Source organism: Oreochromis aureus, linkage group 3 (assembly GCF_013358895.1).
Source record: "Oreochromis aureus strain Israel breed Guangdong linkage group 3, ZZ_aureus, whole genome shotgun sequence".
Lineage (NCBI taxonomy): Eukaryota > Metazoa > Chordata > Actinopteri > Cichliformes > Cichlidae > Oreochromis > Oreochromis aureus.
The window spans coordinates 69,096,680-69,109,282 of record NC_052944.1 but is presented as its reverse complement, the minus strand read 5'-3'; positions in this window follow the sequence as shown (position 1 = coordinate 69,109,282).

Here is a 12,603-nt window from a genome sequence, read left to right as displayed (position 1 = left end):
CTTTCCAGTGTCCATCGCCATGGCAAGCTTGACCAAAACTAATGGACTTCACACCACAATTGGAACTGATGACATAAACTTAGCTTGACCAAAAGCTTTAACAGGAGCACCAACTGAAAAACTGTTCCTACCAAACTGCCTCTTATGTGTCAGGACATATTCATTTGCCAATTTAGCAGCGTCAGAAACTGTTGTCACTTCCCATTCAGCAATATAAGTGGTAATTCAGGAGGAACACGAACTTTAACCTGCTCCAAAACCATCAGCGATCGTGGCTCAAGAGTTGGGAGTTCTTCTTGTAATCAGAAGGTTGCCGGTTCGAGCCCCGGCTCAGACATTCTCGGTCACTGTGTCCTTGGGCAAGACACCTCCCCTACTGCCTACTGGTGATGGCCAGAGGGGCTGATGGCGTGATATGGCAGCCTCACTTCTGTCAGTCTGCCCCAGGGCAGCTGTGGCTACAACTGTAGTTTGCCTCCACCAGTGTGTCAATGTGAGAGTGAATGAATAGTGGAATTGTAAAGCGCTTTGAGGGTCTCGAAAAACGCTATATAAATGCAATCCATTATTATTAACTCGCACAGATCCTGGAAAGTAGTCAGAACTCCATCTTTAACAATAGCAAAATTCTGACAATCAACTGCACTGAGTGCTGAATGAACAGACTGTAACATAATTACACACCCAGAATCAAGCAGCTGCAAACATATCAGTTGTCAATCAAACATTAGAAAGCTTACCAAACCAAGATAAACCAAGCTAATTGTGCAGACGAGCCCCCATTTGTCACAACCCAGCTCAAAGGACGTAACAAGCAAGAGGGAGACCACACACACTTTTAAAGGCTGTAAGATATTTTTAATGAAATAAGGTAAAGAAACTTAAACAGAAGTTAAATAATACAACAGCCATAACTGAAAAACCCAATGAACATAATGAGTGCCCGACGGCGAGAGAGTACTGGGACTGGCCTTCTCAGGTGTGCTGTATCTGTAATTGGGTCAGCTCTACCAACCACCAGTGTTGGGAAGGTTACTTTTAAAATGTATTCCACTACAGATTATATAATACATGCCCCAAAATGTATTTTGTAACGTATTCCGTTACGTTACTCAATGAGAGTAACGTATTCTGAATACTTTGGATTACTTAATATATTATCATGCTCTTTACAACTACATGAATGTACTATTGGTGTGTGATTTATTACTATTACTTAAGGTCCGCAGCTCCAAACCATAGTAAAGGGACCTCTGGCTAATACATCGGGTTCCGTGTCGGGCTAGTAGCCGAAAAATAGCTTTACTTTGTTTTCTGGGTCAAGTTTAAGATAAGATAAGATAAGATAACCTTTATTAGTCCCACACGTGGGAAATTTGTTGGGAAAAAGAAGGGAAGAGGGACAGTGAGAAAGGGCACTTAGAAAGAAAAAAATCTCCTGGATCACCTGTTGAGAGAAAAAAAAGAGAAAACATCCCAAAAAAACAAAGCAACATATTAAACACAACACTATCGCATTAATCTAGCTAAGTGTAAACAGCAGTAAATACTAAATATTGAATGTTGTTGTGCAGCACGCACAACAACCCTGGCCCCTATCCCTGCCAGGTGTAGTTTATGTCTATGAACAGTGGACACCTGTGTGGATCAGCGCGCTTGTATTTAAAAGGTTTCCCCATGTAACGGTCTGCTAGAGGGTGTAGAGAGCCATAGCCCCGTTCCTCAGGGCATGAAGCAGGCAAGGAGGAGATCCAGGCTCCAGACATCCAGAGGCCCCAGAGTGCGAGAGCCCAAGGAGGACCACCGGAGGGGCATCCGTGCCACCCTCGTGGTAAGAGCTGAGGAGATCCCCAGACGAGGGGTCACCCAGTAGCCACAGAGCAGAAGCCAGAGGGGGCTGCACTGGCATGCCCGCTGGCTCTGCCGGCAGCCAGCTGTGCCAGAGTGAACCGAGCCGCAGGCTGGAGGGTCCCATGCCCCGGAAGAGGCCTGACCGAGCAACAGGCGCCAAGCCTGGCCAAGTAGCCACCGGGAGTGAGCTGGTACATACCTGAGCGCCCAGCCCTGGACACCAAGAACCACCAACCCATCCCCTGAGGGCATCAGTCACTGGCAGGGAGTGTGGTGAGGGGAGATAGGCCTCCACGAGGGACTATCTGAGTTCCCAGAGAGGTGGAGTGTAAGACCCGACCTGACATATAGACACACAGGCAAACGGGCACACACAGACACAAACATGCATTCCCACCCTCAAGCACACACATAAAAACACTCAGCACTCACCCAACGTAAGGATAGACATAAATGGACATGTACACACAATCACACTAACCAAACATACTCTATACCCCGGGTCCAGGTACCCTCGCCCCCAGAGGGGGAAATGACACCTAGGCCCAAGAGAAGTTACCCTTTCCCCCGGGGTGGAGGCAAGCAGACCGCCCCAGGCTCCGCAGCAGCAGGGAGGCCAATCGGACGGCCAACACCTCCTTTCAACCCCCTCCGCCCCAATGGCCAGCAGAGAACGAGGGTGTGTGAAGACCCCATACCTCCCTCCTCCCGCTCATGTGTAGTGTTACTGCGTGTTGTTCTAAAGTGCATTTAAAACACGGGAGGGCATGGTGTTGCTGCCAGAGAGCAGCAGGTGTTAGCACGGCCCCTCCCGAGAACCCTCAGTGTCTACATAGATTTAAAATTGAGAGGTGGGCACCGGCACCAGAGGTGGGGTTGAATACACAGACCATCCTCTGAACGCCGTTAATGTGGCCACCCTCAAGGCCCTATATATATATATATACAGTGGCTTGCAAAAGTATTCGGCCCCCTTGAACTTTTCCACATTTTGTCACATTACAGCCACAAACATGAATCAATTTTATTGGAATTCCACGTGAAAGACCAATACAAAGTGGTGTACATGTGAGAAGTGGAATGGAAATCATACATGATTCCAAACATTTTTTATAAATAAATAACTGAAAAGTGGGGTGTGCGTAATTATTCAGCCCCCTGAGTCAATACTTTGTAGAACCACCTTTTGCTGCAATTACAGCTGCCAGTCTTTTAGGGTATGTCTCTACCAGCTTTGCACATCTAGAGACTGAAATCCTTGCCCATTCTTCTTTGTAAAACAGCTCCACAACTGCCTCAGAGGTTGTCTCAGAGAATATTAGGAGCAACAGCACCATGAAGTCCAAAGAACACACCAGACAGGTCAGGGATAAAGTTATTGAGAAATTTAAAGCAGGCTTAGGCTACAAAAAAATTTCCCAAGCCTTGAACATCCCACGGAGCACTGTTCAAGCCATCATTCAGAAATGGAAGGAGTATGGCACAACTGTAAACCTACCAAGACAAGGACGTCCACCTAAACTCACAGGCTGAACAAGGAGAGCGCTGATCAGAAATGCAGCCAAGAGGCCCATGGTGACTCTGGACGAGCTGCAGAGATCTACAGCTCAGGTGGGGGAATCTGTCCATAGGACAACTATTAGTCGTGCACTGCACAAAGTTGGCCTTTATGGAAGAGTGGCAAGAAGAAAGCCATTGTTAACAGAAAACCATAAAAAGTCCCATTTGCAGTTTGCCACAAGCCACGTGGGGGACACAGCAAACATGTGGAAGAAGGTGCTCTGGTCAGATGAGACCAAAATGGAACTTTTTGGCCAAAATGCAAAACGCTATGTGTGGCGGAAAACTAACACTGCACATCATTCTGAACACACCATCTCCACTGTCAAATATGGTGGTGGTAGCATCATGCTCTGGGGGTGCTTCTCTTCAGCAGGGACAGGGAAGCTGGTCAGAGTTGATGGGAAGATGGATGGAGCCAAATACAGGGCAATCTTGGAAGAAAACCTCTTGGAGTCTGCAAAAGACTTGAGACTGGGGCGGAGGTTCACCTTCCAGCAGGACAACAACCCTAAACATAAAGCCAGGGCAACAATGGAATGGTTTAAAACTAAACATATCCATGTGTTAGAATGGCCCAGTCAAAGTCCAGAGCTAAATCCAATCGAGAATCTGTGGCAAGATCTGAAAACTGCTGTTCACAAACGCTGTCCATCTAATCTGACTGAGCTGGAGCTGTTTTGCAAAGAAGAATGGGCAAGAATTTCAGTCTGTAGATGTGCAAAGCTGGTAGAGACATACCCTAAAAGACTGGCAGCTGTAATTGGAGCAAAAGGTGGTTCTACAAAGTATTGACTCGGGGGGCTGAATAATTACACACACCCCACTTTTCAGTTTTTTATTTGTAAAAAATGTTTGGAATCATGTATGATTTCCGTTCCACTTCTCACATGTACACCACTTTGTATTAGTTTTTCACGTGGAATTCCAATAAAATTGATTCATGTTTGTGGCTGTAATGTGACAAAATGTGGAAAAGTTCAAGGGGGCCGAATAGTTTTGCAAGCCACTGTAAACAGTACATTTGCATAATGATTGAAACCAGCCCACTGAAAGAACAATGGGCTATGAGGTCAGTTCCTTAATCTTAATTATGCAAATTCTCATGACCATTGATCAACAACCACTGACCAAAACCCACTGATTAATGGCCATCAGTACCATTCACAGAGAATGGAGAATGGCTGCAATCACAGCATTGTAAAATATTGACAGATGTACACTTAGGCCCCCTCCTTGATTCAGATATGGTCCCTTTTCATGTAAATGGCCTCCTTGACTCAGCGCTCAAACCAGCATTCCTCCCTTTTTATGATGTGTACATCCTCATCCTTGAAAGAGTGTCCACTGGCCTGTACGTGTAAATAGACTGCAGAGTCCTGGCCTGACGAGGTAGCTCTTCTGTGTTGTGCCATCCGCTTCGCCAGAGGTTGTTTGCTTTCCCCGATGTATAAATCCTGGCAATTCTCCTGGCACTTAACAGCGTACATTTTGTTACTCTGTTTGTGTCGGGGGACCCGATCCTTGGGGTGGACTAATTTTTGGTGCAGCGTGTTTTGGGGTTTAACAGTCACAGAGACCCGGTGTTTAGAAAAAATGTGTCTCAATTGCTCCGATACTCCTGACACGTACGGGATCACTACAGGTTTTCGCTTGGGCAGCGGTTGTCCTTCTCTCCTGGATCGGCTGGAGCTTTCTTTAGGTGCCTTTCCACCTTTGACAAAAGTCCAGCTGGGAAAACCACATTTACTCAGGGCCTTCTTGATGTGCTGTTCTTCTGCCTCCCTGGCCGCTGTGTCAGTGGGGATGATGTTCGCTCTGTGTTGTAGCGTCCTGATGACACCCAGTTTGTGCTCCAGCGGATGAGAGTCAAACCTTAAATACTGATCTGTATGTATAGGTTTACGGTACACGTCAGCTTTTAGATGTCCCCCATTACTGATGGAAATCTCACAGTCTAAGAAGGCTAACCTGCCACTTTTCATATCCTCCCTGGTGAGTTTGATGTGTCGGTCCACCGAGTTAATGTGATCCGTGAATTGGGTTATGTCCTGCGATTTGATTTTCACCCAGGTGTCATCCACATATCTGAACCTGAATGGCTTGGTGGTGTTCCAGGGTAGGACAGCAAAGCCCTCATTTCCACTTCTTCCATGTACAAATTGGCCACGATGGGTGAAACTGGGGAGCCCATGGCACACCCATGTTTCTGCCTGTAGAACTGACCCTTGTATGTGAAGTAGGTGGAATGAAGACACAGTTCCAAAAGCAAACACACTTGGTCGATGCTGAGAGTGGTCCTGTTGCTGAGGTTGGTGTCATCCTGTAATCTCTTACGGACTACCTCCAACGCTTCCGTGACCAGGATGCAAGTGAAGAGAGATGTAACGTCGTTTGAGACCATGGTTTCATCTACCTTCATAATGACATCTCTCATCTTCTCAACAAAATCCAGGGTGTTCTGGATGTGGTGTTCAGAGATGCCCACCAGCGGGTTGAGGATCGAGGCCAGAAACTTGGAGATGTTATAGGAGACAGAGTTGATCGTGCAGACAATCGGTCTTAAAGGTGCACTCTGTTTATGTATTTTTGGTAAACCATACAGACTTGGTGTAGACTCTCCTGGGTATGGCCTGTGGTATGAGGTCCAGTCAATAGCCTTGTCTTGTTATAACTGTTTCAGACAGTCTATCACCCTCTTCCTGTAGCCACTTCCTGGGTCTCGTTTCAGGGGCTCAGAAGTATTTTCATTACTGAGTAGTGACAAAATTTTCTCATGATAGTCTTTCTGGTATAGCAATACTGTGCACCTACCCTTGTCTGCCGGAAGGATGATAATGTTGTTGTCATCACTATGTGATATGATTGCCTTCCTCTCCTCCGTGGTGATGTTGGATGCTGGGGGCTTTGCATTGCTGAGACAGGCCGAAACTTTCGTCCGTAGTTGCTCTGCTTCCATTTCTGCAATATTGTTGTTACGAATTGCTGTTTCTGTGGCTGTGATCAGCTCCACTAGTGGGATTTGTCTCGGTGTGACAGCAAAATCCAACCCTTTAGCAAAGATGTTTTTCTCTGTTTGGGTGAGCTGTCTGTCAGACAAATTCTTCACCCACTTGTCCTCATCCTCGGTGTCGCATTCTTTTTTTTTCTTTTTTTTTTTTTTAACCTGTCCCGTTTGGCTCTTTTGTCATCAGAATTATTGTCTAAAGGTGAAGAAAGATGTCCAACGGATTTACTTTACCAAATTGACCATCCCAGCCTTGCCATAATGGTCTATTTGATTCACCTTTTATTGTTTATTTTATTTTCACTTGCTGAATACGGGACAGACTTGACTGGGGGAAAGAAAGGGGAGAAAGAAAGAGGGAAAGAAAAACAGCTGAGAAGAGGGACGGGGAAAAAGGGCAAAAAACAAAAACCAACAGAATAAGCAGACAAAAAATACATATATCGATCACCTGGATCACCTGTTGAGAAAGAAAAAAGATAACAAGCAGAAGAAAACGAGAGTAATAGAATAAACAACATCACGATGATCTATGGGAATATGACAGTAAATACTAAATATTAAACATTGTGCAGCACGTAAAATTGACAGCGTAAAGTGTGCTTTGAGGTAGGAGCCAAAAAGGGTGTAGTTTGTGTGTGTGAGCACCCGTGTGTACACCTGTGAGCATGAGCGCGCTTGTTTTTAAAAGGTTCCTTCATGTAATGATCTGCTAGAGGGTGTGGGGGGCCACTGCCCCGTCCTCCAGGGCATGAAGCAGGTATGGAGGAGATCAAAACTCCAGACATCCAGAGGCCCCCAGAACACAAGAGACCAAGGAAGACCAACAGAGGGGCAGCCGCGCCACTATCCTAGAAAGAGCTGAGGAGAGTCCCAGATGAGGGGTCACTCAGCAGCCGCGGAGCAGAAGCCAGGGGGGGTTGCAGTGACATGCCCGTGAGCTCCGCTGGCAGCCAGCTGTGCCAGAGTGACCGAGCCCCAGGCCGAGAGCCTGAGGGCACCCCACCCCTGAAGTGGCCCGAGCTCCAGGCTCCAGGCCCCGGCAAGCAGCCACCAAGGAGTGAGCCGGTGTGTACCTGGACGCCCATCCCCGGACACAAAGAACCACCAACGCACCGATGTCTAAGGGCGTCCGCCACTGGCAGGGGAAGTGGTGGGGGGAGATAGGCCTCCAAACCTTGGAGGACCTGAGATGTCCCCAGAGAGGTGGCGTCTGATACCCGACCTGACATATAGACACAGACATACAGGCACACACAGATATAAACATCCATTCCCACCCTCATGCTCTCATAAGCAATTACTCCACACTCAACCAACATGGAGACAGACATAAAGAAACACTGTACACACGATCACACTCCCCAAGCGTACTCTAAGAACCGGGTCTAGGTACCCTTGCCCCTAGAGGGGGAAACTGCACCCAGACCCAGGTGGTGTTACCCTTTTCCTTGCGGTGGGGAGAAGCAGACCACCCCGACTCCGCAGCAGCGGGGTGTCACATTCTTGTCTCTTCTGGCCACTGAGGACACTCTCCGTATTTTGCGGTGGTTTCCGATGTACAACAAGTAAGTCAAACTTCCTTTGTTGCCTGGTCTTAGACTTCTTGTGCTGTGCTTATAAACAGTACATTTGCAAATGTACTGTTTATAAGATTGGGGAAACCTGCAGTCAGCTGAGACTGAAGATGTCCCTTGGATGAGTGACGAAATGTTTCTCCCACAAAACGCTACGTCCAGATGAACAGAATCAGCTTTTGGAGATTTATTCTCCTGGATGATTGATAATGCATCAAGTCCTTTGTTTGTTTTGTTTTGTTAATTCATGCAAGCCCTTCCTTTATTGTGCAGACTCAGCACAGGGCATCAGTCACACCAGTTCTCCTTTGCACTGGACAATGGTCTACTATTGGGTGAAGTAAGAGAAGACAGGAGAAAGCGATAGAGAGAGGCAGAGTATGTGTATATTGTTGTAAGTGAAGAAAGTGTCAGACAGGATCATGAGTTTGTAACTGGAAAACAAAAAGGCCATACTGAATGGTGTCAGTGTGTATCCTCGACAATTTGGATGCAAGTTAGAAGGGAAGGAGGAATTCTGGAGTAAGTTGGATGAAGTGGTAGAGAGTATCCCAAGCCGGAGATATCAGTGATCAAGACAAGGTTTACAATTTTAAGCAAAACAATGACAACTTTTAACAAAAATCACTCCAACAAATATGTTTTCACAACACCTGTATTCAGCTTTTTTCCCTCTGGAGACATTGACTCATAATGAAGATTACTCTTTTCATGCATTTATTGAAACATTTAAATGTTTCAATAAAAGCATGAAACATTTATTTAAACATTTAACATAGATGCATGTTCAAATGAAATTTTCTGTTGTGATAAGTTCGATTATCAACCAATGGAACTGCAAACTGAATAAAGTAAAGGCCTGTGCACTTTGGGTTATGAGTAAAAGTTTGAAAGTTAAGTTTTTCATGATATTCTGGCAGGACAACCTGTTTGAGTGTGTCTCTCATATGGCAGTTTCTCCCTTAATCTTGACCTCCTAGGACCTAGTGACCACATATGTGGACATCAAATTTTGGGATGTCTAGACCAAAATAATACATTTTGCTCTACAATGGCCTGATATCCAGTTACAAGGACATTATACTGCTACTGTTCTATCGAAATTTAAAACAAATGTCCTCATTTGTGGATCTCATTTCTCTCAGAAACAAAAATCAGGTAAAAAAAATCTGGAAATTCTTTGTTTTTATATTCATCAGGTCCCAACATGCCCAGATATCAAAAAGAAATTAAAAATTCATGCCATGGAAGAGTTCGGGTCTTAGGAAGTTAAGAAGTATAAATCCATGGTTATATGAAATGTCCCATAATACAAGGTTAATAAGTTAGCAAGGTGTATGGGGCTGAAAGTCAGTTTTCAGTGCCATGATGGTGGCTTATAATAGCAATAATAATACATTATTGGCCACCAGGTTGCCTAGCAACAGGATTGTCCACACACATTTTGAAATAGCTTGACATAACATGAGTGAGAACAAGTTAGATATGATTGATTAGTAAATAAATATATAACAGTTTTAGGTAATCAGAAGCAGCTGTTTTATTTTGTGAAGAGTCCACACTGCACAGTGGAGGCTCTGAGGTCAATATCAGAATAGTGTTGGAGTGACTCCACGCAATTAAAAAAATACAATAAAATCCAATTTTTCCTTTAAACAAAGCCTCCTCAGTGATAATGTGTGAGGAGAACTGTGACAGAGAGACAAAATTCAGTCAAACAGATCAGTCAGAAGCTTGTTGTGATTGTATGTTTGAGTTTATATGAACATGGCTGCTGCTGTTGTCTTCATTCATTCAGGAATTAAAGTTGGATTCCAGCTGACAGTCTACCAAGATATACAGAGGCAGTGGTCAGCATTCATTAAGTCAAGTCAAGTCATCTTTATTTATATAGCACATTTAAAAGACATCAAGTGTCGGCCAAAGTGCTGAACAAAGGGATAATATAATGAAAGAATTAAAATAGAAGGAAAAACATTTTTAAAAAAAGGAATTGTAAGACATGTAAAGGAATTTCTTTTACTTATGTACTAATCACATTATTTCATTGTATAATGCCTTGGTGCCACTGGATTTTAACATGTCTGACACCCATACTGTAAGACAAATGGTGGGGGTCTATTTAGGAAGTTGGGGGAAGCAGACAACTCCACAGGAAGGAATCTTTTGTCTCTTCGAGGACTCTGGGAGGTAGCAAGGGAGTGTGAACCTTAAGGTGTGAAACAGCTGTGTACTGCCTTTTGTTCCTGTGGAAGGTATTTAACTGAGAGCCAGTGAGACTCTGCTGGCCCTGCCCCGTGGTCATGCAGGCTCTCCACAAGCTTGGTTTTCTGTTCTGTGTGTTTTGATTAAAGAATGTTAGCTACCGCTCACCGCTCATCTGCAGGCTTTATTTAAGTGGAAAACTTCCACAACAGACATGTAAGAGTATATAACATATAATGTACATGCAAATATGCACATACATATACAAAAACTGTACACATTCACACACAAGCACACATATGTGAACATAACATATATACACATACAACACCATCCAATAAAATAAGAGACCAAATAAACAAAAATAAAAAGGAGATCCGAAAGCCTTGGAAAATAAATAAAATAAGTATGTCTTAAGATTCGATTTAAAGACTTCCAAGGATGAAGAAAATTTTATGAAGAGGGGAAGACTATTCCAGAGTCTCGGGGCAGCAATGGAGAAAGCCCTGTCACCTCTAGATTTGAGCTGTGAGCGTGGAACTGATAAAACCATCTGACTGGAGGAGCGCAGAGATCGAGTGGGTAAGTGCAGGCTAAGAAGATCTGAAATGTAACCTGGAGCCAAACCATGGAGAGCTTTAAAAACAAATAGTAAAACCTTAAAATCGATTCTGTGTTTAACTGGTAGCCAATGTAGAGATGCGAGTACTGGAGTAATATTCTCTCTCTTTCTAGTACCCGTCAGGAGCCTTGCAGCTGCATTCTGAACAAGTTGCAGGCGTGACAGGCTTGAGTGACAAATGCCTAGATAGAGAGAGTTACAATAGTCAAGACGTGACGATATAAAAGCATGGATAACAATTTCCAGGTCTTTAGATGACAGGATATTTTTGAGTTTAGAAATGCTCCTGAGTTGGAAAAAACTGCCACGAACAACTGAATTTATTTGCTTGTCCAGCTTGAGAGTGGACTCAAAAATGAAACCAAGATTTTTTTTTTTACATGGGGATGTACATTAACTGATAATGGGCCCAAATTGTTTCTTATGAGACTAATAGTCCTGCTTACCGAAGATTATAATGTCGATTTTGTCATGATTTAGTTTGAGAAGGTTCAGAGACATCCAACAATGTATGTCGCTAAGACACTCTGAGACTTTCTGCAGTGTACTATCAGCACCTGGTTTTAGAGAGAGGTAGAACTGTGTATCGTCTGCATAAGAGTGGTAAGAGATCTGGTGTTTCTGAAAAATGGAGCCTAATGGGAGCATGTACAAGGAGAATAAGACCGGGCCCAGAATAGAGCCCTGAGGTATTCCACAAGTGAGTGTAACTGGGGAAGAGTATTTGTTACCCAGCATCACAGAATATGTTCTGCTCTCTAGGTAAGCGGCAAACCATTTTAGAGCAGAGCCTTGAATGCCGACACGTCTTTAGACGGTTTAATAGGATTATGTGGTCAACAGTGTCAAATGCTGCGCTCAGGTCTAAAAGGATTAAAACTGTACTTTTTCCAGAATCAGCAGCCAGAAGCACATCATTGAACACCTTCAGTAGAGCAGACTCTGTGCTGTGGGAAACTTTGAACGGTTTGTTCTCTAATTTCAAATAAAGCTGCTAATCAGTTTCAGCTTCCTCACAATTCTGCAGAAGGCTTACTGAAGCTGCCAAATCACTGGTTCTTATTTTAGAGCACTATGATTTCATAACCACTATCTGGATATGGAGCAGAAGCTCTGCTCTGTATAGAAATACTGTCATCAGCACACAGAGACTCTTTGTTTCAGTGGAACAGCAGAAATCACTAAAGTCTTTGTGTAGAAATGATGCATTCAGGACTCTCTGCAGATGAATGCTGCTGTGAACTTGAGTGAAATCTGCAGAGGAAACGGACTTGTTGCTTAAAGTCTCTGTGCAGATCTTTGAGCGTCAAACTGTCATATTCACTCAGTTATTACCTCTGTTTGCTCCTCTTTTCTCTTTTGATGGGAATGACGGTAACCAGGGTGGTTTGTGCTGAGAATGGACGAGCTTTGTACTGATGATTCAGAGTGGTTTAGACAACAGGAGCTTATATGTAGATGTTCTGACTGGGACATGTTACTGATGGTTTGAGTACTACATCCAGCAGTGACTGACAGATGGATGAAAATAAGAGGAGATGACCGTCAGTGCTGCAGAGTGAAAAGCTCCACTCATCTATGTGTGTCCCTCACAGAGGATCTGACAGAGGATGATTAGTGTATCTGGACTGCTCTGCAAGAAGTTCCCACAAGCATTGAAGAAAACGGGTTCATGTGGTTAAAGTCTGAGTTTTCTTCTTGTCTAACTGTGTTTGACTCTTTCTTAACAGTGAAACAGCAAAAGAAGATATGAGCACAAAGATGTGTTTTATTTCTACAAA